We start from the raw sequence: 26,046 nt of genomic DNA, 5'->3' as shown, positions 1-26,046 counted from the left end.
CTTTGCTACCTGTTTCACTGTAAGACCCTACGTGCCAGATGCAGCTGTTTAGGGTGGGATCTCTTGTCATATGTCTGTGATGTGGGTCCTGGAGTGGCCTGCAGTGCAACCAGTGCCAAAGCTTCATGAGAAATCCAACTCAGCTAAAGCCCCGTACGAGATGCACTCACACCTTGGCCAGTTTTTCAGTCAGGACACACACTGCATCCCACATCCTACAAAAGAAGTTTCCAGGGAGTGCTTTTACCTCAGCCTATTTGTGTAGAAATGTTTCTGCCGTAACATATGTATGAGTCATATCTCACTTTTATCATGAGGGACCTGCATCAGCATAAAAAGGGAAGACCTTACTTGACATTGCTGATTTCTATAAGAGAAAAGAATGAAAGCTAAAAGGTTTCTTTCCTTGCAGAAAGAAAAAATAAAAATAAATAAACACAAGCACAGTTTTGACATGTAAGAAAGAGCAAATAAAATGGAAACATGTTCTTTTACCCTGGAATATCTAAGGGAAGGGTGATTAATGTGTTGGAATTTACGGCACAGAGGAGAAAAATTTGAAGGGTTGCTAATGTTAGAACAAGTTATGGCATTTCAGAGTCCCTGAATGCATGGAAGAAAAATAGCAGTGACATCATTCAAATGTGTTGCAAGTTCTTCAGGAAACTTAACTTAGCCTTTCACCCTGGGATGAAAATCTACAGCTTCAGTTAAAACCTTGGCTACGCCCTGTGTGGGGCGTACATCCCGTACGTGTGTGCAGTTCTGGATAACATACCCTCCTCTTGGGGGATGGAATCAATGAGACACATCCACCATCACTTCAGAGACAGAAAATGGATGGGTAAGGTGTTCCAGCTCTTGAAATATTGCAGACTCCAAAGGAATACCTGTGGATGTCAGAAAATTCCAAGAAAGGAGGCAGATTCTGAACTCTGAAAGCAATTTTGGCAGTTTGAGAGCTTTTAGCTTCCACAAACTGTTCCTGAATGCTCTTCTCCTCATGCAAAGTAGGGTCGGTTGTATAATGGAAATCCCCTGACACTTTTCCAAGAGTTTTGGAAATGACCATATCTTTTGATACCACTCAAAGAAATCATAAGATATTTAACAGGGACTTAGTTATTAGAAAGTATGGTCAGAGGAACAGAGAACATCTTGAAAATTGGGTGTTGGTTCAGAAAAATACAGACTGGTAGGGAGAAATAAAGATGCAAAATTTCCATATACCTGCATGTCTCACTCTTTGCAAAGAAAGAACACCCCACAGATTCATCTCCTCTAGGGCTACTCTCAATGGCTACATTACAAAAGGTCACCATTGATTTCCAGAAAGATCACACACCTGGCTCCTGTGGCACAGCTTTCTGCACAGCATAAATAACGATGTTTGTGCCCTGAAGCTAAGAGCCCAACTGATAAAGGATATTCAATGGCCACCATACCAAAGACACTGGGTTCAGTGTGCAGATTTGACAGTCTCCAGGCCAGCAGTGTGTAGTTCAGAGCTCCTCTCTCTCCTCTTCCCTCCCTTGTGCACTGAAAGAGAGCAGATAGTGACAAAGATGACAGGGAAAGAGCTGCTTGTGTCACTGTAGGGAGACACAGGTGGTTTTAGCCATCCTGTGCTGTTTGCCACAGCTCAGCTACAATGTCCTTTTTAAAGAATGGAGGTGAGGGTTTAGAAAGCCACCAAGGTCACGAAGGTCAGGTGACAGGCTGACCTCTGCTGCCACAGAGAGAAGAGCTCAGGTGGTGGCCCTGGTGCCAGCTTCTGTGGCTGTACACTGAATATATCCCCTGAGTCTGACCCCTTTTAGTGGCAGTAATTCCAAAAGGGAAGTGTGTTAATGGATACTTAAAATACTGCCAAGTCCTTCAAGTACATACTCAGAATACTGGCCAAGATGGGTGGAAAATTCTTCCTTTTCCGAATTTCAGATATGTTACTTTCATTTTCAGCTTCTGGTTTGTCTTACCCTCTCTGACCTCTATTTTCTCCAAAATTTCAAAATCATAGATTCAAGCCAATTCAGTTCTAAAAAACTCCAGGGCTGTTTATGCAAGGACTTCCCAGATGAAACTCCTGCTACCTTTACAAAGTGCATGAGGAGCAGACAGGCACTCACTGGGAGAGACTGGCCTCCCAGTCTTCCCTGTCACTTCACATCCTAAAAAACTATTGTGATGTGACACAGAGAACTTAAAATAACAACTAATTCCATTTAGAAATAACTGCATTATTCATCACACATTTTCTAGGGTTTGTCCTTTTGTTTTTAATACTGAGGATAGTTGCATAAATATTGCAATGTTTGTTTCTCGATTAATTTTTTTCTTGGCAGTTTATCCCTAGCATATATTGATGTAACTAAATCTATCAATTAATTTATAAGATTTGTTTAGATTTTTTTTTTCTCAAAAAAAAAATGTTGGAGGATATGCTTGTTATTCAGGAGAGTTTGCTAATATTTTCTATTTGCAATTTTCTTCACACAGCTTTAATAAGCTCTTATGTTTAAAATGGAAACAGTACTAAACCTATTTTATCTCAAAGTATAGGGTAACCAGATAATCTTTTCTTTCAATCCAATGGGATGGAAGCAATTCAGTTCTCAAATTGTTGCTTTTTAACAGTAGAACTAAGAAATAAGAACAAAAGAACTTGAAAGAACAAACAAACAAACAAAGTGTTACCCTCCCTAAAAAGGAGGGAGAAAAATAAAAGAGTATGATGAGCAAGGAAACCTCTAGAAACAAACTTTTCCTTCACATTTCTTTGATGCCCCAATCTTGGCTCCCACTGATTTTAGTCAGCAGGCTTTGAGTCACTCCAAAATTTTCTGAAATAGCTGTACTTGTCATCCTTCCTATTTACCCTGTAAAGTTTATTTTGACCTTTGTATTATAGATCATCTTGGTGTTGGTTGAGCACATTCAGTGTCCTTGTCACACGTCTGCTGCCAGGCTCTGGTGCAGGGGTGTTTACTTTCTCAGACTCGAGTAGGTGACATTTTCAGCCAAACAAACCAAAAAAACCCAAAAGTAAACAGAAATATTCTCTCCAAGTTTTGATCCATCATGTTAAGGTTGGTTTTCATTTCCAGACACAAAACCACCATGCACTGGCAGCCAGGGGAAGGAGAGAGCACAGTACCAATGAAAACATCTTATTACAGCATTGTCACAACAAATTTGTCACCAACATCTCCCCCAGCCCCCTTGATCTTTCACTGAGTGCTACTTCTGCTAAAACTGATTTACTTCTTCGTGATATCTATTATTCCTCAAACACAACACCTTCATATCAGGAACTCCATTACCCTTTAGAAAAGTTTTTATTTTTTTTACAGTGCTGTAACAGTGGGTTTTATTTTATGTAGCTTAGATAGTGGGATCTTACTTTGTTGCAAAGACAATATATTTTTACAGTTAATGCTTGTGAAGAATTCACCTTTCTCTCAAAAGCTTACTCTAGGAAGTAGGCATAGATCCTTTTATTTCCATTCTTAACAGTGAAGCATAAAATAACATAATGAAATTGCAACAGTTTATTTCTATGTCTATAATTAAAAAAATAACTCTAATGAAGTGAACAAAAACATTTTATTGGATTCAGTAAGGTCCAATTCCAATCACCTGGCCACTTCTGATGTTCAATACTGCATTTAATACATTTTACTGTGACAGATGCCTGTTGTGTATACAAATACCTGCAGCATCATGGGTTTTTAAAAAACATGTGCAACACAAAATAAATCTGACGTAAAAATTACTTTACTACGACTTTAAATTAATTTTAAAATTAATTTACTGCTGTAAAAACCATCCATTTTCATAGAGAGATTCATAAATTTGATTGTAGATTTGTTTTTTTATTTAATTCATATGGTGATTTAAAAGTAGCAAGTAGAAACCATATCCCATTTGCAGGTGGCTAAATCATGATTTCCCCTTAAAAATTAAAGCTCCTCCCATTTTTCATCTGAATCCACAATGTTAAGCAAATGTCACCCCACAGGCACAAAAATGCCTGGATGTGCACGTGGATGAAATTCTATTGACACAAATGAAATTTCAGCCATCTAAAGGCAGGATTTAGCCCAGAGTACTCGGTGTGTGACAGCTCATTTATTCTCATGGCAATGAACTGATGGAGGAGAAAGGCTCTTAATGTGACACAGCTAACGAAAGGAGCAGAAATGGGAACTCAGGAAGCCATTCAATTGCTTTTTTGAAGATACTCCTACATTTCAAATCTGTGCCCAGCATGGTGGTCCCTGCTCCCTCCAGTGTCCGATCAGAGCTGATTTGTCCTTCAGCTGCAGCTGTTGGAGATGTTGGAGAACCTGGTTTTAGGCTGTTGAACTCTTCAATTCACAGGCTGTCTATGCAGACCTATTAAAAAAAAAAACAAAAACAAACCAACAAAAAACCCAGAAAAACAAAAAAGTCCAGAAGAGAAGCTGCAATAGAAGAAAAGATAAGAGACCAGACCCTCAATTTCTCATACCCACATCACACGATGAATTGCAGAGAAGTACCTTCACTATCATAATTCTATATTTCTTCAAAATTTCATGTCAAATTAAATAGTTCAGTTAATAAATTGACCATTTGGAATCTTAAATTATGGAGTCTTTCTTCTTTACAGTATTGTATAGTGAAGTATAGTATAGCTTGTACAGCATGCCAGGCAACCTCAGCTTTAGAGACAAAATGTTCTTGCAAGAATATTAGGAGGAAGTTTTCAACCATAATCCCAGCAGAAGGGACACAAAAAAAATCCTTTGCATCTTGTTTAATTTCTCCTCTTTCCTTGTCCATATATGCACAGAACAAGTTGACAGCCTGGGTAAGATTAGGCAAATGAAATAGGAGATAAAACAGGTGATCTGTGAATTTCACCTGATTTAACAACTTGAATCCAACAAGGGCTAATCTCTAACATCACTACTCTAAATCACAAACTCTGTTGTCTTCCCTGCAAATTTCAAAGCGCTGCACTACCACAAACTGGGTTAACATGAGCAGAGAATACAGTCCCCACTCTTACTGCAACACAGATGTCTCTTCAGAATACTGCCCATAGACTGAGCCTTACTCTAAATTTCTGGGAAAATTAAGCCCAGGAATAAAATGAAGATAAAAAATTAAATTCAAAGCAGATGCAGTAGAAAAGAACAAGATAGAGGAAAAGAAGAGAAGAGAAAGAAGGAGTGCCCCAAAGTTTTTCTATTGTTTTTTTCTACTTAGCAACAAATAGACACCATATTCTGGTGGAGTACCATGTACTTTGACAATAAATTGACAAAAGATACTGAAGAAAGTGAGGAAGGGTTGAATTACCAAAAACCCCCAAACCTCACAGTCCAGTTTTGATACCAAAAAAATGACAAATATTTCATTACTAAAACATGGACACCTTCCTTTTACTTTCTCTGGGGGCAATTCAGACCTTACCAGATCTGTTCAGAAAGCAAATATTTATCTTGATTTTTTTTAATATCTATTACTAAAAAAAAAATCTAATTTTCTGCCAGAAAAAAAAAATAGACTTAATTAGACTGTTTCATTAATTAGTTTTCATGCAAGTCACTAGGATGGAGTGGAGAAAGTGAGCTGCTCCTAAAAGAAAGCTGTAGAGAAATTACACAATTTCCTAAAAAAATGAGCGTCTGCAGCTTCCAAAACACAATCAAAGCTGACAGAAATTCTCACCTCTATTTGCAGTCTCACCAGAGACCAAGGACTGAGAAACCACCACAGGAAACTACTTAATGCCCCATGTCAAAGTGATCTCTTCAGATTTAGAATGAGCAGAAAGGCTGAACTCATGTCAGGACACTTCCACTAGCACTGCTCAATGTTTATGTGGTGTTCTGGGGAGATTTGAGAGGTTTTGATCTCTTACTCCCAGAATGGCATTTTTCACCACCAAAAAAAGAAAAAGAAAAAAAAAGTCATGGACAATAAAATCAATGCACTAAAGCATTTCCTGAAAATGCTCAAATATCTGCATCAACTCAAAGACATGTACAGTAAAGTGAGAATTTTTATTTGACAGCTGATCAGCAGGGAAGAACCAAATGGCCAAATTAATAACTATCATTTAAATATCATTCAAGAGCCCAGTTGTTAGGGCAGGCATGCAGAGGTATCATATAGGTTACAATGTGCAGCCTACAGAGAAAGGGGAGTTGGAAGGTTTTTCAGGAAAAAAGGAAAATAAAGAATGTGCCAAAGTGTTGTGGAAAGGCAGTAAGTTGGAGAACATCTCACATTGGAGAAATGTGGAACAAACAATGCTGTCAGGATAATGCTGGGAGCCGAAGGCCCAGTGTCACTCTGAAAAAACATCCCCATCTGGAGGAATTTTAACCTGATGGCAAAGAATGGAAATTCAAGGACATCCTTAGCTCTTCTGAAACACTTTAAGCCAAACAACATAGAGGCAGAAGAAGAACAAAGAAGCAGAAAGTGAACTGCTCTGGTTTTATTTCTGTGAGGAATTCAAGATCCCTGGTCATACTGCCAGTTATACCAACACAGCTAATGACAGTTCTGTGTAAGATCTGATGTCCTTTTCTTGGACAGAAGTCTTGTCCTTTCTCTCTCCCTCCCTCTTATTTGAAACTTTTTTTTTTTTTTTAAATTGAAAGATGTTCTGACACCAAATGTTTCATGCATCAGGAAAACATGAATAATGCAGTGGAGTGCTATGGTAGCATGAACTCTTAGAGAAATCACAGCTGCTGGTCTTCACTGCTTGTCTAGACACAAATTAGGTCTTAGGTACATTCTTGGTGGCAGCTAGAGGCTTCAGGACAGGTACTGAAATGTGGATTTCACATGCCATGTTAGTTCTTCCAGCACATGTTAAATAACCCTCTGTCCCCCATTCCTGCCCCACCTCCCAATTACTTTATCCTTCATATGTTGAAACTTCTACCACTTTGGCATTTACTCCCAAAAACTTTTCCTCCAGAGAGCTGAAACTAAAACATGGAGAAACGTTGGCAATTGTAGCTATCAAGCTATTTTGACAACAAAACCAGAATCTCATGTATCAAATACTTGCCAATTAACATTCATTGCTTTTTGTTTTGCTTGCTTTCCCTTCCAGTACTGTTGCCCAGGGATAGGGCCTTTAGACCTGAGTCATCTTTTCTGATTTTCAAACAAATATTGCTTAGCTGATATTCCAGCAAAAGCACCCTCCAGCTCGCAAGCACAGCACCACAAGAAGCACACCAGCATTTGCTCTGTGAGGCCACAGGCCATTCTTGCATCCTAATTTCTGCTACCTGAAGCAGTCAAGCCCATCAGCCTGCAAAAGAAGGGAAATTAAAGAATATGAGGCTACTGTGTCAGAAAGGTCCTAGAAGTTAAAGGGTGAAGTATTAGGTGAATTGCCAGGTGAATTGCCAGGTGAATTGCCATAATTCAGTTTCACTCCTGCATTCTGGGCTGTTTCAATGATTCTGCTCTCATCCTAACACAGGAGGAATACATCCTGCAGTTCTTAGCTACACTGAAATCTGAATTTAGGAATAAGGAGAAAAGAAAAATGTGCTGAAGAAAAGTGGCTGAGATGTAGAGAGCAGCAAGGAGTGCATGAAGATGCTCTCACATCTATGCTGTCATTTCTGTCTCCATTACAGAAGGTACATCCCAAATAAAATCACGTACAGCCAGCTAAGACTCCACTTAGGGAATAAGTGTCACCACCAGATGGGACTGGCAATTCTCCATCAACCCTGAGTCATTTTTCATTGGGTTTGGAGTGACATTGACTTTACATCACATTGATCTGAATGAGGAGCCTCTGCCCTCCCAACTAATCCTCATCATTACACAGAAGAAAGTGCACAGGAAAAAAAGACAAAGGTGAAAATACTGTGGTCAAAATTTGTTTTGTTATAGAATAATATTAATATTCTGGTGGGGCAATTCTCATACTTTATGAAGGGGTTTAATGACATCTTTTAAGAACAATAAATAAATGGGCTACTTGAAAGGGTTCTCAAGTTAATATTGCTTTTCTCCTGCTGAATCTGCTAATTATGGCATTCTTCCATTAACTGAGAACGTAAATTCCTCAAAGCCAACGTTGAGTCCATTCCGTGAACTGCAGTAGCTCCTCAGAAGTGCAGCCCTGACAGAGTGTTCTCACTTTGCAGTGAACACACTGGCAAAGGCCAGGATTTCTGTGTCTGACTGTGAATTCCTTCCCTGACAAAATGTTTTCAGGAGTGACCAAACCTCTGCCACTCATTTTCTGCTAAAAAGGGGCATTTCAGTTTCCACAAGAGCTCTGCAAGTAGCGTGTAAAGGTAAAATAAGAGTGGATCATTAGCCTTCTACCAGAGGTTATGGCTTATTCTAGGTTTCATCTTATGGTATTTGAAGCAGTAAATTCAGAAGTGACTTATCTAAAGCAGCTACACAGGCAAAGTAAACTGTTTCCTGTGTTAATCCCTAATGAGAAAAACTGCCCCGTACCATCACATTAAACATTTAAAGCCACCTCCCCATAATAAATTTGCATCAGGTGCAATGTATTACATGTCACTCCTGAGAGTTTGTCAGCAAAACCCAACAAACAGGTTTGCACTTTCTCATCTATTCTTAGCCCTCTTGTTTATTTATTCTTACATGTACAAAGATGTCTACAAGTCTGAACCCACTCTGTCAACCAGGCTTGTATCTACAGCATACATGCAAAGCTAACTTCAAAATGAATATTTAATCATTTCTTTTTAAGGCTGGGAACAGAATGGATCAAACATTGAATATGTTGTAATTTTCCAAGTTCTTCTGGTACGTTTTTTGCCTCTGAAGTGAAGAAATAAGATATTTCTCAGCCCTTAGTTTTTCATCTTCAAAAAGATGAAATTCTCCTTGAGAGAAGAGTTGTTTTGCCACTGAGTTAAAAAAAATACATCCCCCCCCCAAAAAAAAACCCAAGTGCAGTTATTTTCTCTTTTCAGAAATACAGAATATGGTATACTATGATCATTACTTACTGCTGATCTTGAAGCAGCATATGGGCTGCCAATTTCATTTCAGGAATGGGGTAAAGAGACAGACCAGTTTCTCCTGATTTAGTTTATATACTTCCTTTAGAAAACATGGTGACTACCTGAAGACATATTTAAGACTCCTGGTGACTTCTCGAAACCATGAAATTCTAGTTATGAGAAAATGGTCACCTTGCCTTTCATCAGGTTAAGAACACCCAATAGAAAACAAGCAAACATCTGACAATTCTTTTCCTGGCAGAGTGTGCAAGACAGACTGTGTTGCCAAAACTTCTTTGTTCTGGGGTGAAATTTAGATTATAAGAATATGCACTAATAATAAATTATTTTTCATCTCCTTAGAGATACAGAATAGCTCTGAAAGTACACACAGACACAGAGTCAGCCACTTATAAATATTTCAATAAGACATTACCTTGCTTGTTTATTTTATATTTTAATGTTAAATGATGTGCAAAGAAATCCCTAATATAGCATAACTTAAAAATATATATCTTCTAAAGTAAACCAAAACAAAGTCTAAATTGTGCCTGCAATAAGATTATTTCAGTTAAATCTCCCTTCATGTTACTCAATCTGCTTGTTTATATAAATCTAATATTTATTTTCAATGTACTTAAATTATTTGCAGTAGGACACCCTGTTAAATAAATTGTATTGAGTTTGAGGGGAGAAGAAACTCTATTCTAGTATTTTATTTCTAAACTGACAAAAGAGTAAGAGAAATATCGGGCTTTTTCAACCTCCTGAGATTTCTGATAGATTATTTAATGTGTAGTTTTGGGTGTTTATTTTTGTTTTCCTCACTAACAAAATACATAGAAACACAGAAAAATATCCTACAGGAACAGTTGATTGAACCGGCCAAACACTGATGATAAAAATCAATCTACCAACAGGAAATTGGTGAAATTGAAAATGAGGGATTATCAGTGTAGTAATTATGATTTCAAGGAAAAGAAACTATTTCCTTGTGTCTTGGAACTCAGATGTAAAATATTTAGATAATATAGATTCAAATAAATGTTTCCAGTTCTAGTGTCACGGTAAAATTTCTGCTTTTTTAGTCTGAAAACATTTCACTGGAACCTGAATACAATAAGAAATGAGAAATTGTGTATTTTCTTAAAGGGGAAACCAAAATGAGATGGAAAGACAAAGAAACACTTTGAAATAATGTATGGAATGGAATTAGTTCAGAAAGACCCTGACTCAGGATTGTAGTTAGGAGAGGACAGAGAATGAGATTAATAGCTCTGTCTATGCAAATTCAGATATTCAAGTTCTTTAATGTTAGAATTCCTTTTTCCAGCTCCCCATGACAGATAGCAAATGTTAATACTGGGATTTAATGAAAGAAACTAAAGCCCAGAGCAGACTTTACAGGATTGCTGATATTTGGATGCTCTAGACCCCGAGGCAGAGGTAGCCCATTGCTGTCCAAAAGACAGGAGAACAGGAGTGCCCAAGCTGCACAGCCCTGCTCTGCACCCATTACAGTGACTTTTTGGAGTAGCACAAGCAATATGTGACATCAGTGGGGTAACATGCTGTGATGCTTTCCCAGACTGAGATTTTACAGCTTTGGTACAGGATGACAAAACTTCCAGCAACCAAGAGCCCCTCAGGTCAAGGGCCAGTGGTGAATCCTGTGGTGTGGCTGAGTGCCCTCTCTTCAGAAACACTTCACCTTCTTCATGGGGCCAGTCACAGAAAGGCCCTTAAACCAGCAGCAACCTTTCCCTTTCGAAACAGAGTTGTATTCAGGCAATAACTGGGACTGGCATTCCCACAGCTATCCCAGGCTGGGATTTATGACCTTTCCAAGACTGATAATCTTAAAGGGATTTGTGGGAACTTTGCTGAGCTCCCACATCCAGTGATGCCTGTAGCAATGCTGTGCGGCTGAGGGACCTCTGAGATGGGGTTTGCCACGGTGAACTGAGCTCTCACCATTCCTGCAGGAAATAATTTCATTCCCATTACTGACACTGACATCATAGCTCTATGAAATTATTCATTTTGTGATTACAGCTATGGGACCATCTCTAAAGGAAGCAGTGGATTGGTGTGTTCCTCACCCTCCCTGTCAGCAGCCAGCCTCCCTCAGTGCCCAGTCTCCACCAGGGAAACCTGAGGGCTGAATTCATTGAACCCTTGCCTTCACTCCCGCTGGACTGTCTCATCACACAGCTGTACAGGACTGAAAAGAAAACTGCAGAAATTCCTGGTACTAGAACCAGAGGAAAATACTCTATCACAGAGAGTCACACTTTTGTCACTGGTGGTAAAGCCCCTTACCTCCTGGCCAAGACTTTCCACACGTGGCAGTAAACAAGTCTGAATGTGAAGATGCTGATTCATGTGTTCCTCACATATGTCTTTGCTCATCAAGCCAAGCTCTGAACAAAACATCTGTGAGAGAATTTTGTTTCAAGAAGTGTGAAAGAACATAAAAAAGCAGTGATTTTTTTATTGCCAATGTGTGAAGGAAACAGATCTCAAGCTCCTCTCCTCTTCTGATGATATACTGCTAGTCAGTGGTCTGAAATAATATGTGTATATTACCCAAGGTAGAACTTAAGTTTTGAGAGATCTGATGACTGTTGATAAGTCAAGATTCATGTTCTCCCATGCATGGCTGACAGGTTCAGCCAAGAGCCTCTCCCCCCATGTTTGTTACTGTCTGAGGAAATAAAAGGACTTGAAAAAAAATTATGGTATTCTTGTCTGAAATGTCTTTATAATGAGGCAGCAGAGGATGTGAGAAAATTTAAGATTTTTGCTAGTCTAGTCATTTATTTAAAATCAGTGGTGACAGGCCCAGTATGGTATAGAAAAAGACACCAATTAAATATTACTCATTTTTACTTGAGTTTTAAATGCTAAAGTTTCATAAAGTTTGCACAGCCACTCAGACAAATAAGTAATAAAATCTTAGATGATGCTGGACTACAGGGCAAGCTCTACTAAAATAACATTCTTGCCTTATTTGTCTTTATACTTCTTGAACAACCAAGTATCTTTGTGGGTGGTAGGCTGAAAGTCTGATACCCTGGGTCTGTAATAAGTCATGAAAGGTGCAACGATTTCTGTGGAATCATTGATTTTTGTTGTTGTTGTTGTTGTTGTTGTTGTTTACCCCAATCTGACAATATTTTAACAGGTGTATTGTCAGATATAATTGTTTTATGAGAAAGAGCAGCAGTTAGGATGTCTTCTGTACAGGTTAACTCCCTGACTTCTCCTGGAAGCACAAGCAAAAGGAATGGCCCTGTTGAGCTGTTGAAAGATTCCAATCCACCAGCTTGCATTCATACAAATTCCTTTATCAGCTCCACAAGAACAATTCCTTTATTCCACATGAGTTGGAAGGCTTAGGAGCATGGCTAGAATACATTGTGAATGTTTACAAAGGCAATTCAGAGTCTGTTTACTGCTTGGAATAAGGAAATCTGCACATCTTTCTTACCAAGACATGAAAAGGCTGGATTTGATGATCTCAAAGGTCTTTCCCAGCCTATCTAATTCTGTATCATTCATTCAGTCACCTTCCTGGTGTCTCCAACTCAGTGCAACATATAGTGAAAACACCCTGCTACCTGTCTCAGGACTAAACATCACCCAGAATGTAAGAAGTGCCCCTCCAAACACCGTGCATGGGTGTGTAGAGACGGATCTCCTGACCATTTTTCCCTCTCATTCAGCTGCAAGGACGCCATGTGGAAAGCAGTGCCCTGCAGAATACTTGGCCACTTGTCAAGGCTGATGAGAAATGCAGCTGACAAAGGTGCACAAAGTAGCAGCTGCCTCCTGGCTGTTTGGGAGGCACAAGCAAGGCATGAACAGCACAACTGTAGGATCAGAGACAGGCTTTGCAGTTCCAAACTTGTTGAATAACCAAGACAGACCAAGATTCCAGCTGTTCCCATTAGCTACAGTGCTTTTCAGAGCCATCCCAGAATTCCTGTATTTACCTCCACTGTTGTTTCCCCCAAAAGACCAGTGGGAAATGCTGTTTATTGTATTGCAGACTGATCTGTTGGGACAGCCAGGTCTTCCCAGGCTTCAGCTGGGAATCCTGCAAGCTGGACTGACATAAAGAATTGGAGATTACAAGCCCAAACAGCTCACTGAGGCCAGAGTCCAACAGCACATGGTTCCAGCACATATCTTCTTTAGGTCCCACTATGAAGGCTCTCTCAATCCTGTCTTTGGCTGAAATAGAGCCCTGCCTAAAGTTCTATCTTCAAATGGGAAAATTGTTTATAAAGAATCACATTTCAAGTTCTTTTAATGGACTGCTTGTCTCAAAAAACAAAAAAAAGATCCTCACTATTGAACTTCCATAGAGCTGAAACCAATGGGATAAAAATGCTTTCTCCTACAAAATTCCAAATCAAACCTCTAAATGAGATACTGGTCAAAGAACTGGTATCTTGTTCCAGGAATAACATTTAGGCTAACAAGTCTTTAAAAAAAAAAAAAAGAAAAATTGATTAAAGCAAATAATACCTATGTTTTTAGTTAATCAATAAGTACCAGAAGTGAAGCAAACTTTTCTGGTACATCTTCATCCACTGTGGTTTATTAAGGTCAAACATTTGCAAAGGAGGTTATTTTGAAACCTTGGATTACTGCAGAAGCATAGCCTTATCTAAATTAGTTCTGCCCACACTCTCAGCCAATAAATTTCTTCACCTGTTTACATATTGATTTTTTCCCATCTTTTATTTATTTCAGCTTTGAAAAGAGAAAAAGTCTATTAAGGAGCTAACAGGAAGTATGTGTTCAAAAAGGTTATTTTTTCTTTTGTTGTCAAATGTGTCTTGAGCTGGATCACCTTACGAATGTAAATTAAAAGGTTTAAAATGTTGTGATCCAGTGTTGAATCCTAATTTGACTTATACAACACATTGTTTCATTCAAAGCACAACGTTTTATTTCTGTGTTATAACACCCTGCTGATCTGGATCAGAACCCATGAGCTCTCAGCTCTCTCCTGGGACGTAGAAAAAAAATTGCCTAAAGGATCTTTATTCTCTTTTTCTAGTCCATCCATTTTGCCTTCCTTTTTCTGAAACAAATAAAGCAGTGCAACATATATTTAACAGCCCCATGGACACCCACAAGTGTGAGAGTTAATAATCAACAGCAGCTTGTGAGATTTCAGAGATGGATAATTAAAAAGTCTATGTTTAATACTTCATGTTCTCTCTGATTTGAGATGTGGACAGATTCGCATTCCTGTGACACTCGCCTCTGATACCACCATGGAACGGTTCTGCTCCTTGATGCTCCTCAGATGCTCACAAATTACCTCTACTGATTCCACCTTGAGCATTTCCCCTCATCCAAAGGTGTGGCTTTTCTGGGATATCAACAGTGTTACACAATCAAATGAACTTGGATAGGAATACTCGGTCATTTACAGCTCATTAACAGCACTTTGTGATTAGTTTTTATTTCTGATGAAGCTGTTTTCTCACAGTTTTCAGAACAAAAGTATTAGAGCATTTACTGTTCTTTGGAGACTCAGTTCTGAACCAGCTCTGGAGAACCAGCTGGGAGACTCATATCTGCCTAAAAGGTCAGGGCAGAGACTTCTTAGTGTGGAATCAATGCATGCTGGGCAAATTTCTGCTTAGAAGCAAGGGCTGAATGATCTGTGCAGCAACAAGAGTGCAGCCAGCACCTCTGGTTCCTTGGAAAAGGTACACACAATCCTACTGTGGTCTCACTTCTGAGTGTGTGACTTTAGGCAAAAGTACTGAATGCCAGTACAGTGTGGTCCAGAGCTGAGGGGCAGCAACTCTATTACATGAGAACATAAAAATAGTCAATTCCAAAAACAAGTGCATGAATGCATAAAGAACAAAGATTACCCAAGAACAGACACCTTCCAGAGGTAAAAAAAGATGCAGATACTATAAAAAAAAAAAATAAATCCCACCCTAAATCTCACATAGTGGCTGCTCTACAGCAAGTGTGTGGTTTTGACTGACCTATTCAAAATCAGTGGTTTTGTCCAAATATCCTTTCTTTGAGGACCTCCTCCCACCACAAGTGGAGAGAGAAATGTGACAGATTCAGAGAAACAGGTTAGCAAAGACCTGCCTTTAATTTAACCCACTGTTCCAGTGGTTAGGCTCCAAGGAAAATTATATGGTTTTATCATATTCAATAAATTTCAACAAATATTTTCAACAACTGTGTAGTTGCAGCAAATGGCTGCAAATGCATTGATGGTGAGAGAAACATATGAGAAACCCTTCCAGTTGTCTTCCGGTACCTTGTGTACAAAAATTAGAAGAAACTAGAATAACTTTATATCCTGCAGGTGTCTTTTGGAAGCACAGAAAGTTTTCTAAAATTGACTTTACATTGTATCACTGATTGCAAGGCTCTGGATAATAAGTTCTGCTGCAGCTTTAATTCATTGACCTGATAAGGCTCATTGGTTGTCACAGAGCTCTGAAGTGCTGCTTCAGGGTGTTTTCTGGGTAGAGATTTCATTTTAGACAGGACAGAATCAAGGATCAAGAAACCTAGGTCAAAGCATTTAAGCCACCGAATAATGAAGTCAGAGCAGTAGCATCTTACACCTGCAATGAATATCATGATTGGCTACAGAAGAAAAAGTCAGCAAGGAGCTGACAGAGCTGAGTTCCCTGCTGCATTAGGCAATTGGATCAGGCTATGGTATCATACCTGCCTTTTAGGATGACTGAACTATCCAGCAGCAAGCTTATTGTTTTTGGTCTAGTGCCCACTGCTCCAGCACACTGCCCTTTTGCTCTGAGGGTTGAGTGCTCACTGTGCTTTGAGACATCAGCTTTTATTTCAAACTAGACCAGGCAGCAGGTCCACACCCAGCCTCCCAGGGTACCCCAGCTGACATCCTGGGACTCACCTGCAGGTCTGAGCTCAGTGCTCTCCTTCAGAGCTTGTTTCTAACACATGACCAAGTCATTGAAGAAATTCCCTGCTTTCTTTGTTGTGATTTGTTCCAGATTTTTTTCTACCTCGAATGTATTTCCATCTCATCAGCTACCCAGTTTTGTTCTCAGGTCAATAATCTCTCCCTTGCTGAAAACAGGCAATTTTATTTTAGGGCCATGAGTAATGTCTGCAGCCCTCTCTTCTTTTCCATATGTCACTGACAAGGTTTTTTGCTCTTCTTCAGCCACACTGGTATCCAGATCAATATGATGAAGTAATTATCACTTTGTCCTGACTTTTTGTGCTGTAGCTTAATTTTCTGGTTATATTCTTCTGCGTTACTTTAACTCATAACTTCCAATTTCATTTCAGTGATTTCATAACCCATTTGAACACACAGCCCTTTGCCTTGAAGGCTTTTTCTGTTGTTCCTAAAATAAACTCCAGATGAGATTTCTACCTGTAACTTGAGGACACTGCTAGTATTTAAATGCTCTGGAGTAGCTGACATCTTTTCAAAGCTATTTTGGACTCAAGAGCCTTAATACAATGGACACTGCCCTAGCTTTATTAGTCATTCTTTCTTTCCCCAATAGTAATGCCACAGAGCCTCAGCTACTCAGCCCTACAATAACAGAGCAATCCCAAAGAGTCCTCAAACATCCTTCTTAATCCTCTTAATTTGTTGTTCTTAACCCATGACTAAGGGAGGCACTTAACTGTGTCCAGGCACATCCACCACTGCACAAGCTGAGGCATTTCTGCAACAAAAATTCCCTCCTCAGCTCCTTGAAAGTTTCTCTGCCATTTCCACACTGCCCTCCCAGCTCTGCTACTGTCAGCCAGCCCATTTTTTCCTCAGTCAGCTCTTACAATGGCCTCTAAAATATTTTCCTCTTGTTCTAAAATACTTTGCTCCTATCTTTGAGCTGCCAGCTCACCAAATCCCTGTGTCCCACAGAGGCTGACCCTGCTCCCAGCCATCCCTGTTTACATGCTGCCTCTGTAGAGAGCAGGGCAGCCCCATTCCAGGGTGCTTTTCTCAGCCCTCTAGTGTAGGGTTTCCAACTCAATCATACTTATTTACATACCTATTTCTATCCTTCTCTTTAAATTCTCCTTAACTTGTAGTTGATAACAATTCAGTGACATTTGTAGCTTGAAACTACCTTACCATTCTTGCCCTAAGCATTTTGAGTCCAGAAGTTTCTATTTCAGCCACACTTTGCCATCTTGCTTCCATCCCATTAGATGCATTTTCTGTTTCTCCTGATTTGCACAGGTCCTTCAGTTTCGAAATTGCAATTAAATCCTTTATTCCACTGTGGTTTTTGCCATCCTAGATATCCACCCTCAGCTTCTGCCCCAGAAGCTCCCATTTCTCCACTTTTCCCCATGTTCCCGTCACTAATGCAATTGGCATTGCAGGCTGGCTCATTAATCACACCCATTCTCTTTACAGTCTTTGTGACCACACTTTCATCAGCTGCATCCCTTATCTTATTGCAGTTCTCACTAGTTTTGTCACCTCATTTCTTATTGTCTACCACAGTATCCTTTATTTCTGCATTTTTTTTTCCATTTGCTTGTATATTGAGAAAAGAAACCTAGAAGGCATTAATGTTTCAGGCACAACTAATATAGAAGTCCCCTCTTACATCATCTATCCTGATTGCTGTACTCAGGAGGTTAAATATGGGCTTCAGGTGGTAATAAAAGTAATTCATGGTTCAAAAATTCATCAGTGCTTTGCTGCTATTTTACATGCTCCTCTCTAAAGCAGGTGTCCTAATTAGAATAAATTAAGTCTTCTTATTTTTTTTAGTAATAAAGTGTATTTTTGACAGTAATAGTAAAACTACTTGGTATATTTTTTTCCATGACTCATTTTAAGCATACACTTTACAGCTACTGCCAGGGCCAATGTTAATTGTGCCTTGCACTATATCTTGAACTCTTCCTGAAGAAGTGCAAGTGTTTAAGTAGGCTAGATTTTCTTTTTAACTTGCCTTCTAGCTTCAGAAAAATGCAATAAGGTCACCTAAAAGAGACAATGAGGTGTGTGGGACTTTTTTCTCTCATGCTTTATGAAAGAAGTGATTAAATTTCCTTTCCTTCCTGCTATTATTTTCACCACAAAATACATGCAAGTGTATCTCTTTTCTACCATGTCTCAAAACCAGAAGCCAGCACACATCTGCAGCAACGTGAGACAGATCCAGGAGGCCATGTAGGCTGGGTAACAGCAGTGGAGAGATGGTTTGCTGCTCAAATCATGATCAAATCATAGGAAATTGGTATCTTCAGATTGAGCAGAGCTGTAAAACACAATTTCAGAAATTATATAGTGCAAAACTGATGAGGAAATTCCCCATGATTTTTGAAGTTCTTGGTGAGATTCCTATGCTCACATGAACATTGAAAGAAAAACTGGAACATTAAATATTTGTTCTAAAAGGTCTTCAGAGACTCTTCCAGCTAAAAAAGGTTTGTCTGTTCCTATTACTACTGCATTTAGATATAAGCAGTGGATACAAAAATAGGCCCATAAACCTTACCTTTTGCTGATTTTGAGATTTCTGGAAACGTTTGTTGTGATAACATTTCCTTCCTTTGAGGGCCACAGTCAGAGCTAACAAAAGATGAAGAGAAAACAATCAATTTTCTCAAACCAGTTTTGCTTTTTAAGTTCTCCCACTTTTCCAGGTGTGTTTCCTTTTAGCTGATGCAGGTGACCTGCTGACACCCCTCGTTCTTCATGTACTGGAAATCGCCAGTTGATAAAATCACCAAGTCAAGAAGATGGAGTAGGGACCCATTTTGCATGAGCACAGAGTGCTTTACGTTCCAAAGCCAAACAAATCATTAATTTCTCACAGGTTTTGTTGTTAATCCAAGTTGTTTGCAGAGATGTAGAGATCAATGGAAAAGCAAGTTAGAGGGTTTTTTGACAAGGACTTCAAAGAAATGTTCCAAAGGTGTCAGATCCATTACTTGGAAAACACCTAGGCCAGATTAGAAATTTTTCATCTGAATTATTTTTCAAAGGTAAACTGAGTTTTGCCTGAACTCGATGAGCAGAACTGCAGAAATGTTTGATACCAGTTTGAAATTCATCAGTGGTTTAATTACTTGGTAAAAATATGGAAGGACTTTCTGGTTTATTCAAAAAACACTGTGTGCAGGGTTGAAGAAAAAAGGATTTTCTTTTTTCATTCTAACAACTGGAAAAACCTGTGAAAGGTTAGAGATATTTCATCTTCATTTTTTCATATATCCAAGCGAGCTGAACAAAATTAATTTACATAGGAGAGAAACTGTTTTTGTCCTAGGATGGTATCCCAACAGACATTTTAATATAAAAAGGAATACATTTGGTATATCAACTGATTTTATTCATTTTTTTTTAAAGATGATGTGGGTATTGCCAAGAGTCTATACCCCATTAAAAAATAGCAGTAAAAGCACTAGTGACTGTCTGCATATAACAACATTTTACCATATCAGCCCTTTGCAGAGACTCAAACAAGTATTCATGCAATTGTCTTTTTGCCCTTGTGTCAGAAATAGTCAAAATTTTGCTCAGCCTTTCCCAGCTCTTATTTTAATGCATTATGCGGCTTCTCCAGGAACAGAATCGTAGTTCAGCTCTGACAGTGTGAGTTCACACTGCAGGAAGGATTCTGTGCCAGGGCACTTCAGCCACAATGCAGCATTTTCCTCCCTGAAGACCTCATATCTGTGAGCACAAATTGGATAGATAAACTCCTTAGCATGGAGTTCTCCTCGGCAGAACATGTGAATGCCTGGCAAGGATGGATTCCCTGCCACAACACACACAAACCCCAGCCTGCCACAGCTGCTTTGTTACCTGTGAAATCTGTGCACAGGGAACACTCTGCATCTGACACTTCCCCAGGAAAGACAGACTTGCTTTAATCCCACCCGTGTTTTACATGCAAAGCAGGAGTGTTTGATTTATACCACCAAATGTCCTGCAAGTGCCAACAGAACAAGAGTGAAGCAGCTCTCAGTGGCACAGCACTGAGAGAGTGTGGGAAACAGCCACAGGATGCTTTCTACCAGCAAGAGGAGATATCTGAAAGGAAATGCAAGTGAACACAGATCCTTGATTAGGAAAGGATTTCATTCAGGATCTATGGCTTACTTATTTACACAAGAGCATGTGTTCCATAAACCAGCTTGTTGCTTTGTGAGCAATTACTCTGGGGTTTTTATTAGTGCTGTTTTATAAGTACTGCAAAAGGAAAATATTTTAGAATTGAATTATGATCATCTCTTTCAGGAAACATTTTTATTTAGAAATATATCTTAGCCTTTTCTACAGGGATTAGTTATAAAACAAAAATATTTTATGTACCTATTTAGGTGTGGATCAATAAAACTTATTTTCATGGCCATTGTGTTGATGCAGTAGTGACTGCTGGATTTGCCTCACTCTGTCTGCAATCCTAAACACTTAATTCAGAAAACTCCATCCTGCTGTAAACTGTAATGCTACAAGTTTGGGATTTAAGTGGATGTAGAAAACACAGTGAACCCAACACACAGAAAGCTATACTCTGAATGCAGGATTTGTTTGTTTAAAATCAAATGAAAAAATGAAAAAATGAAAGCACAATACTACAACAGCTTCTCTTAAATGCTCTATTTAGAAAAGTTTCTCAGGTTGCTCTGTATCATGTTGGCCTCATTTTTAGTAACCATTCCGAATCATCCCATAAAACAGAACAAAAAATAAATTTGGCGTGGACGATGGGAATTTTTAATTCATTGAACTCTGCTTTACAAATTCACTCATCAGTTTAATGTCACAAACTAGCAACAGAATGGGTACTGATACCAAGCCTGCCCCGTGGCTTCAGAAGCTGCAGGGAAAATTGTGAGTTGTGGGGAGATTTGTCAAGCCCCAGAAAAATGCTCATCTCTTTTTCCCACTGTGAGACAGCAACTCGACAATCAAAATCTGTGAAGTTTAGAACTCTGACAAATGAATTTCCAGTTAGACACAAATGGAGCTCCCAGAACTGAGAAACATCAGTTTAGTTTGCACAAAATTAACACTGCCCTCTGGGGAGGTCCACAATAATTTGGCCTTTAATTAGTCCCAATAATTGATTTTTGGGACTTCCATGGGACTCCAGAACTATCTAGCAGCCTCCAATGGAGGAATGAGCTGTTCAGTAGACTTACAGCATCATTTTTTGGCTGTCCTCAGCTCCTCCCTCCTGCAGACTGCTGCCATGTGATTCCTGTGGCTCACACTGACACAGGCTGGGGTGAGGAGTAACCTTGCAGTCACCACCCCCAGACTGAACAGGACACTGTCACTCATAAAAACACCTCCATAAAAAACACCTGTGCTGCCTTGCTGAGGATAGCACTGCCCCTTTAACCAAGAGATACAAAAACAAGTGGAAAAACTGGGAAAGTGTTGACTTTCTGACTGCTGTGGTTTAGGTTTGTGACTGGTGATCTTTTGCAAGAGCTTCCTTTCCTCATTTCTCCTAAAAGAAGGAAACAAACAAATACTACAAATAAACTGTGACAAAAATCAAAAAACCTGCTCAGGTAGAACTATTTGCTTAACACCACACAGAAATCCACCTCCCTCCAGCCCTACTTCTTCCTCCTCAAAGAGCTACACCTGTATCCTGCTCCCAGGGAAAGACAGCAATGTCACTACAGCACCCCACTGTACCTAAAAAAATAATTATAAAATCACCTTTATAATGGGAACTCATAGCTTACTTTAACTCTAGCTCTCACATACATCAGTACAGCTGTGTTTAAAGGGAAGAAAAGTAAACTCTTGGAAAAATTCATACATGATGAAGCAGATGCCACAGCCAGGGTACAGTCAATTTTAGTTAAGTAATAAAGCGAGTAATATTAAAAAAAACCAAACTACACCAATAAGAGAATCAGCAAAGGCAAAATCAAGAGAAAAACCCCACAGCATCTCAGCTTTCCTGTAAATGACTGCACTAATGAAGGGTGCTGAGGGAATAAAATAAGAGGAAATAGAACACTCAAGTCAGAAACATTTCTAAATATTCACTAATATGTTTGAAAACTTTCCAGAAGATGCCAGTGACGGTTGGAGCAGGGCAAATCTATTTACATGTTTCTAGTGCAGAGGCAGTCATGTTCATGGCAGATGTTTGTCAGTCACACTTTACATGCCCCAAAAGAGATATCTTGCCCAATTAAACAAAAAAATGCATTTAGGGCAACTCTTGGTCACATCTGGCTAAGAGCAGCTGTGTTGGACAAAGGTAGACAAATTCTCCTGTTATGTAAGAAACATCAACCTCCCATGAAACATTAAGATGGGAAATTTGTTAAATTAATTGTGGTTTGATTTCCTCTCTCTTCTCCTTGGAAAGATACTAATTCACTTAACAAGCAAGAATTGTCTTCAGGTTGGTTTAGAATTTTTCCCTTCCTGATTTAGCCTAATGTAAGATATAAGGACTGGATCATTAAAGGAAAATGAACATTTCAGCTGTAAGATGCCTAATGTAAGATGTAAGGACTGGATCATTAAAGGAAAATGAACATTTCAGCTGCCTACAAAGGTGACACAGAAAAGAAAAAAGAAACAAAGATATTAAGCTAAAACTGGGACAGAGAAAACAGCCAGGTTAAAAATGAATTTGATCATTACATTTCCTAAAAAATTCAGAAAATAAGTATTAGTTAGCTGTTATATTAAATTGAGAATGACAAGCAAGTGCTAGAGGTAAAAGGACAATTTACAGTCCAATATTTACAAACAGAGACTTCTGAGCATTGCACACACCAAGTCTGCATTTCTGCAGCGTGTGAGCACAGGGCTCTGGAGTCAGGAACGCCAGGGCAAGCAAGGGATGCTTGAGGTGTCACAGGCTTCTCTGTTTATTGAAGAATTCATTACAGATGGGCTGCAACAGACAGGAGTTTTATTGCAAAGCATGAAGCTCCAGCAGTGCTGGCTGTCTGGACTAAACCAACCTCTCCGCTTTAGACAGCCAAAGGATGAGAAAGATTTCAAAGCTTCTAGCCTAATCCCTCTCTTGGGCTTGTGTATGGAAAATCCAGGACTGGAGGAAGAATGGGGTGATTTTTTCCAGCTCCCAACTGCCTAGTATAACTGAATTCCTCCCATCCCATTTAGGAGAGGAATGGGATAGTTGTCTCCATGTAATTGGTCTAATTGCCGAAGGTTCACATCTCAAATGTAAAGCGGCTGTAAAATGGGTCATACCTTTGCAGATTCTGATTGGAAAAGAGTGCAAAAAATCAATTTGTCTAACTAGGAGCTAGACAGCAGATGAGGGGGTCAAAAGAGTGGTCAGAGAGGGTTCTGGGAGTGCCTCAAGGTTTGCTTTAATTGACAGATGCATTCGGTTATGAAAATGCACAATTTGCTTTAACCGACACACAGTTCTCTTCTCGCTGTAAACAGGTGCTTAAAAAGAGCTGAATGCAGATGAACTTGTTAGTATTTGTTAATTTAATGCCTGCAGTCACTTCATTTACCACTTTTAAAAGTTTAGAAACACAAAGGCAAAACATAAAACTGATGGAGAAGCCTAAGTGAGAGAACTGAAATCATGAAGTACAACTGAAATCAAGACTTCAACCTTTACTGCTCAAGAGCTGCTTCAGGTTGTGGCCAGAAACAAGAAACCAGAGTGCCCTCTAACAGAAGGATGAGTCAAGAAGTCCCCACAAAATGCTTCCTTTCTTCCTTAAACTTGCCATCAGCTGCTTCCTTCCTCCTACACTCATCTGCAGATTTCATCCCCTTAGTACAAAGAAAAGAACAGAAATCTGTGCTTGTATTTTGCCTTTGGCTGGAACAAGAAAAACTCTTGATAGCAGAAACCCCCTAATTTTTAATCATTATAATTTGTAATTATTACGGCCACATGCTAATGTATTCCTAAACATCCAAATGAAAGATAAATGATTTGAAAAAGACTGGAAGGCAGATGCCACCAGCCTAGCAGGTCAATGAAACCAGCTAGTAATTAAAGTTTTCTAAAGAACTCATTCTTTCTGATTTCTTTTCAGCAACTTGAAAAGACAACACAGAGGGGTTCCTTCCTTTAAATGCAATGATATTTATCAAATCCATTTGTAAATATTAGTTCAGTTAAAACAACAAATAAGATATAAAATGTAATTAAGTTCTGTATAGATTTCACTTTCATGGAAGACTAAGAACAGCAAGGAAGAAATGATGTTATTCTGTTGCTAGAGCTCACAGGAACCACTAATGATTTCAAAAGCCCACGACTCATCAGCTACAATTAAAACAATTGCAATGACAGTGACCTCATCAGAAGACAAAATATAATTGCATAGGCAGCAAACAATACAGAGAGATGAAGATGGAATACAGATGGTACTGATTCATGGGTTGCCTAAAAGAATAATTCTCTTGCTGGTGTATTTGTGAGTACAATAATTCTCTTGCTGGTGTATTTGTACCTCTTAACACAGAGGTACAGCAAAGATGGCTGGCCAGAAAACAACAATTCCAATGCACTGCATCTCTGGTGGAGGATCTGACTTCTGCTTTGGAAAAAGACATCAGTGTAGACTGTTACTGGAGGGAAAGTAACACAGCCCAGAACAGACCCTGCCAGCAGGTGAGCCATGTGCTGCACACAGCCAGCCTTGGGGTTCAGAACATCTCACATGGATTTGCTTGTGTACTTATTATTTTTAGTAATAATGAGCAAGGACAGGCCAGCTTCAGCAGAACACCTTCCACTGGAAAAAACAGCTTTGTACAATTTTCTTAATTGTAGCCCTGATGGGCAGTACTTTGATTAACTGGCAAGATGAGCAAAATTTTCAATATTAAAGAATAATGGAATTTAAAAAAAAATAAAAATTGTGTGTCACTATCTTGCCATTATTCTCAGGTAAACTTTCCCATTTCTCCCTCAAAATTTTTGGTCTCAATATAATCATCTTTTGCAGGTCCGTTGTCTTCACACGCTGACTAATCACAGCACAGATTTTGATACTCCTAAACATTATTTTTTTTGACAGGATACCTGTATTTGCATTGTTCTCCTGTCCTCCTTCAGTCTCACATTTGTAGCTGCTTTTCTTGGAGCCCTGAGAGCATCATTGCTGTCTTCCCCAATGGGATTAGACCACATGGGCATTTTCTCTTTTCCAACTAGGCCTCCAGTGAAAATGCCCTCTTTAATTCACAGAAAGAGCAGAAAACCCATACAAAATGGCTACATCCCATTTAGGGTGTAATTTAGGAACAAAAAAATATCACCCAGTTAAATAGCTTTGTGCCCAAAAAGAGCTTGAAAATATGTCTTCTAAAAGTCGCTGTCCCTTGTATCTGGCTGTTGAGCCCAGCATAATCATCCCCTCAGCAATCTCATTTGAAATGAGCCATGTTTGCAAAACCCAACTGTTTCAGCAGGCTTGACTTACCCAACCAGAGCAAGTCAGCTGGCAGAGCTAGTCCTCCTTTGGGATGCAATATTGGGCAGCTCACAGCTCAGAGAGGACCTGTGATCCGAAACCCACTCTCCCTGATCCTCCCCTTTGTCCTTCAGCACTAGGACTTGAGCCCAGCTGAGCCTACCAGTTCACAGCAGGTAAGCCTGACTTGGTTAAAACATGCTCTTCATTCCAGGTCTCCCCTCCTATTTACTTGCTGTTTTCATTAAGTGCCAGAGTGCACTGGATTGTACTGGAAATGAAACTAGTAGGCACATTTAAAGCATAAAATATGAGAGAATCTCTAATGTCTAATTTTTTGTTTGTTTTGTTCTCCTTCTCTTTTAAATTTGATGCTTGTCTTTCTAGTTTGGCCTGAATAATCTTTACTGCTAGTGGTAACCAAGCAAAGGAAAAAACACTAAGCCCCTAAGCTTGTTTTAAAGATTCTAGACTGGAAATTAGGAAATAAATGAAATCCAATAGTCATACATTATGGGCATCTGATATGAAAAATAGTGAGAGACAAACCATTTTCTGAGCACAGAACTAGACCATAAATCACAATACAAAG

At 39.2% G+C, this 26,046-nt stretch overlaps 1 long non-coding RNA gene across 2 annotated transcripts in view; it reads right to left on the bottom strand.

Moving 5' to 3' along the window:
* Nucleotides 1–3,330: 3,330 nt before the first annotated feature.
* Nucleotides 3,331–26,046, bottom strand: part of LOC107207075 — a 39,030-nt gene continuing 16,314 nt past the window's right edge. Inside the window, exons 3-5 of one of the 2 annotated variants that reach the window (XR_001522602.2) lie at nt 18,545–18,618; nt 18,154–18,304; nt 3,331–4,398 (exon numbers count right to left, since the gene is read on the bottom strand). This is a non-coding gene — a long non-coding RNA (uncharacterized LOC107207075). Of the gene's footprint in view, nt 4,399–4,565; nt 18,305–18,544; nt 18,619–26,046 lie in introns of those variants that run through there. The other variant, XR_001522601.3, reaches the window with a different exon arrangement.

Source organism: Parus major, chromosome 6 (assembly GCF_001522545.3).
Source record: "Parus major isolate Abel chromosome 6, Parus_major1.1, whole genome shotgun sequence".
NCBI lineage: Eukaryota > Metazoa > Chordata > Aves > Passeriformes > Paridae > Parus > Parus major.
Note: the sequence above shows the minus strand (reverse complement) of the source record. Positions and strands in the feature narration are given on the sequence as shown.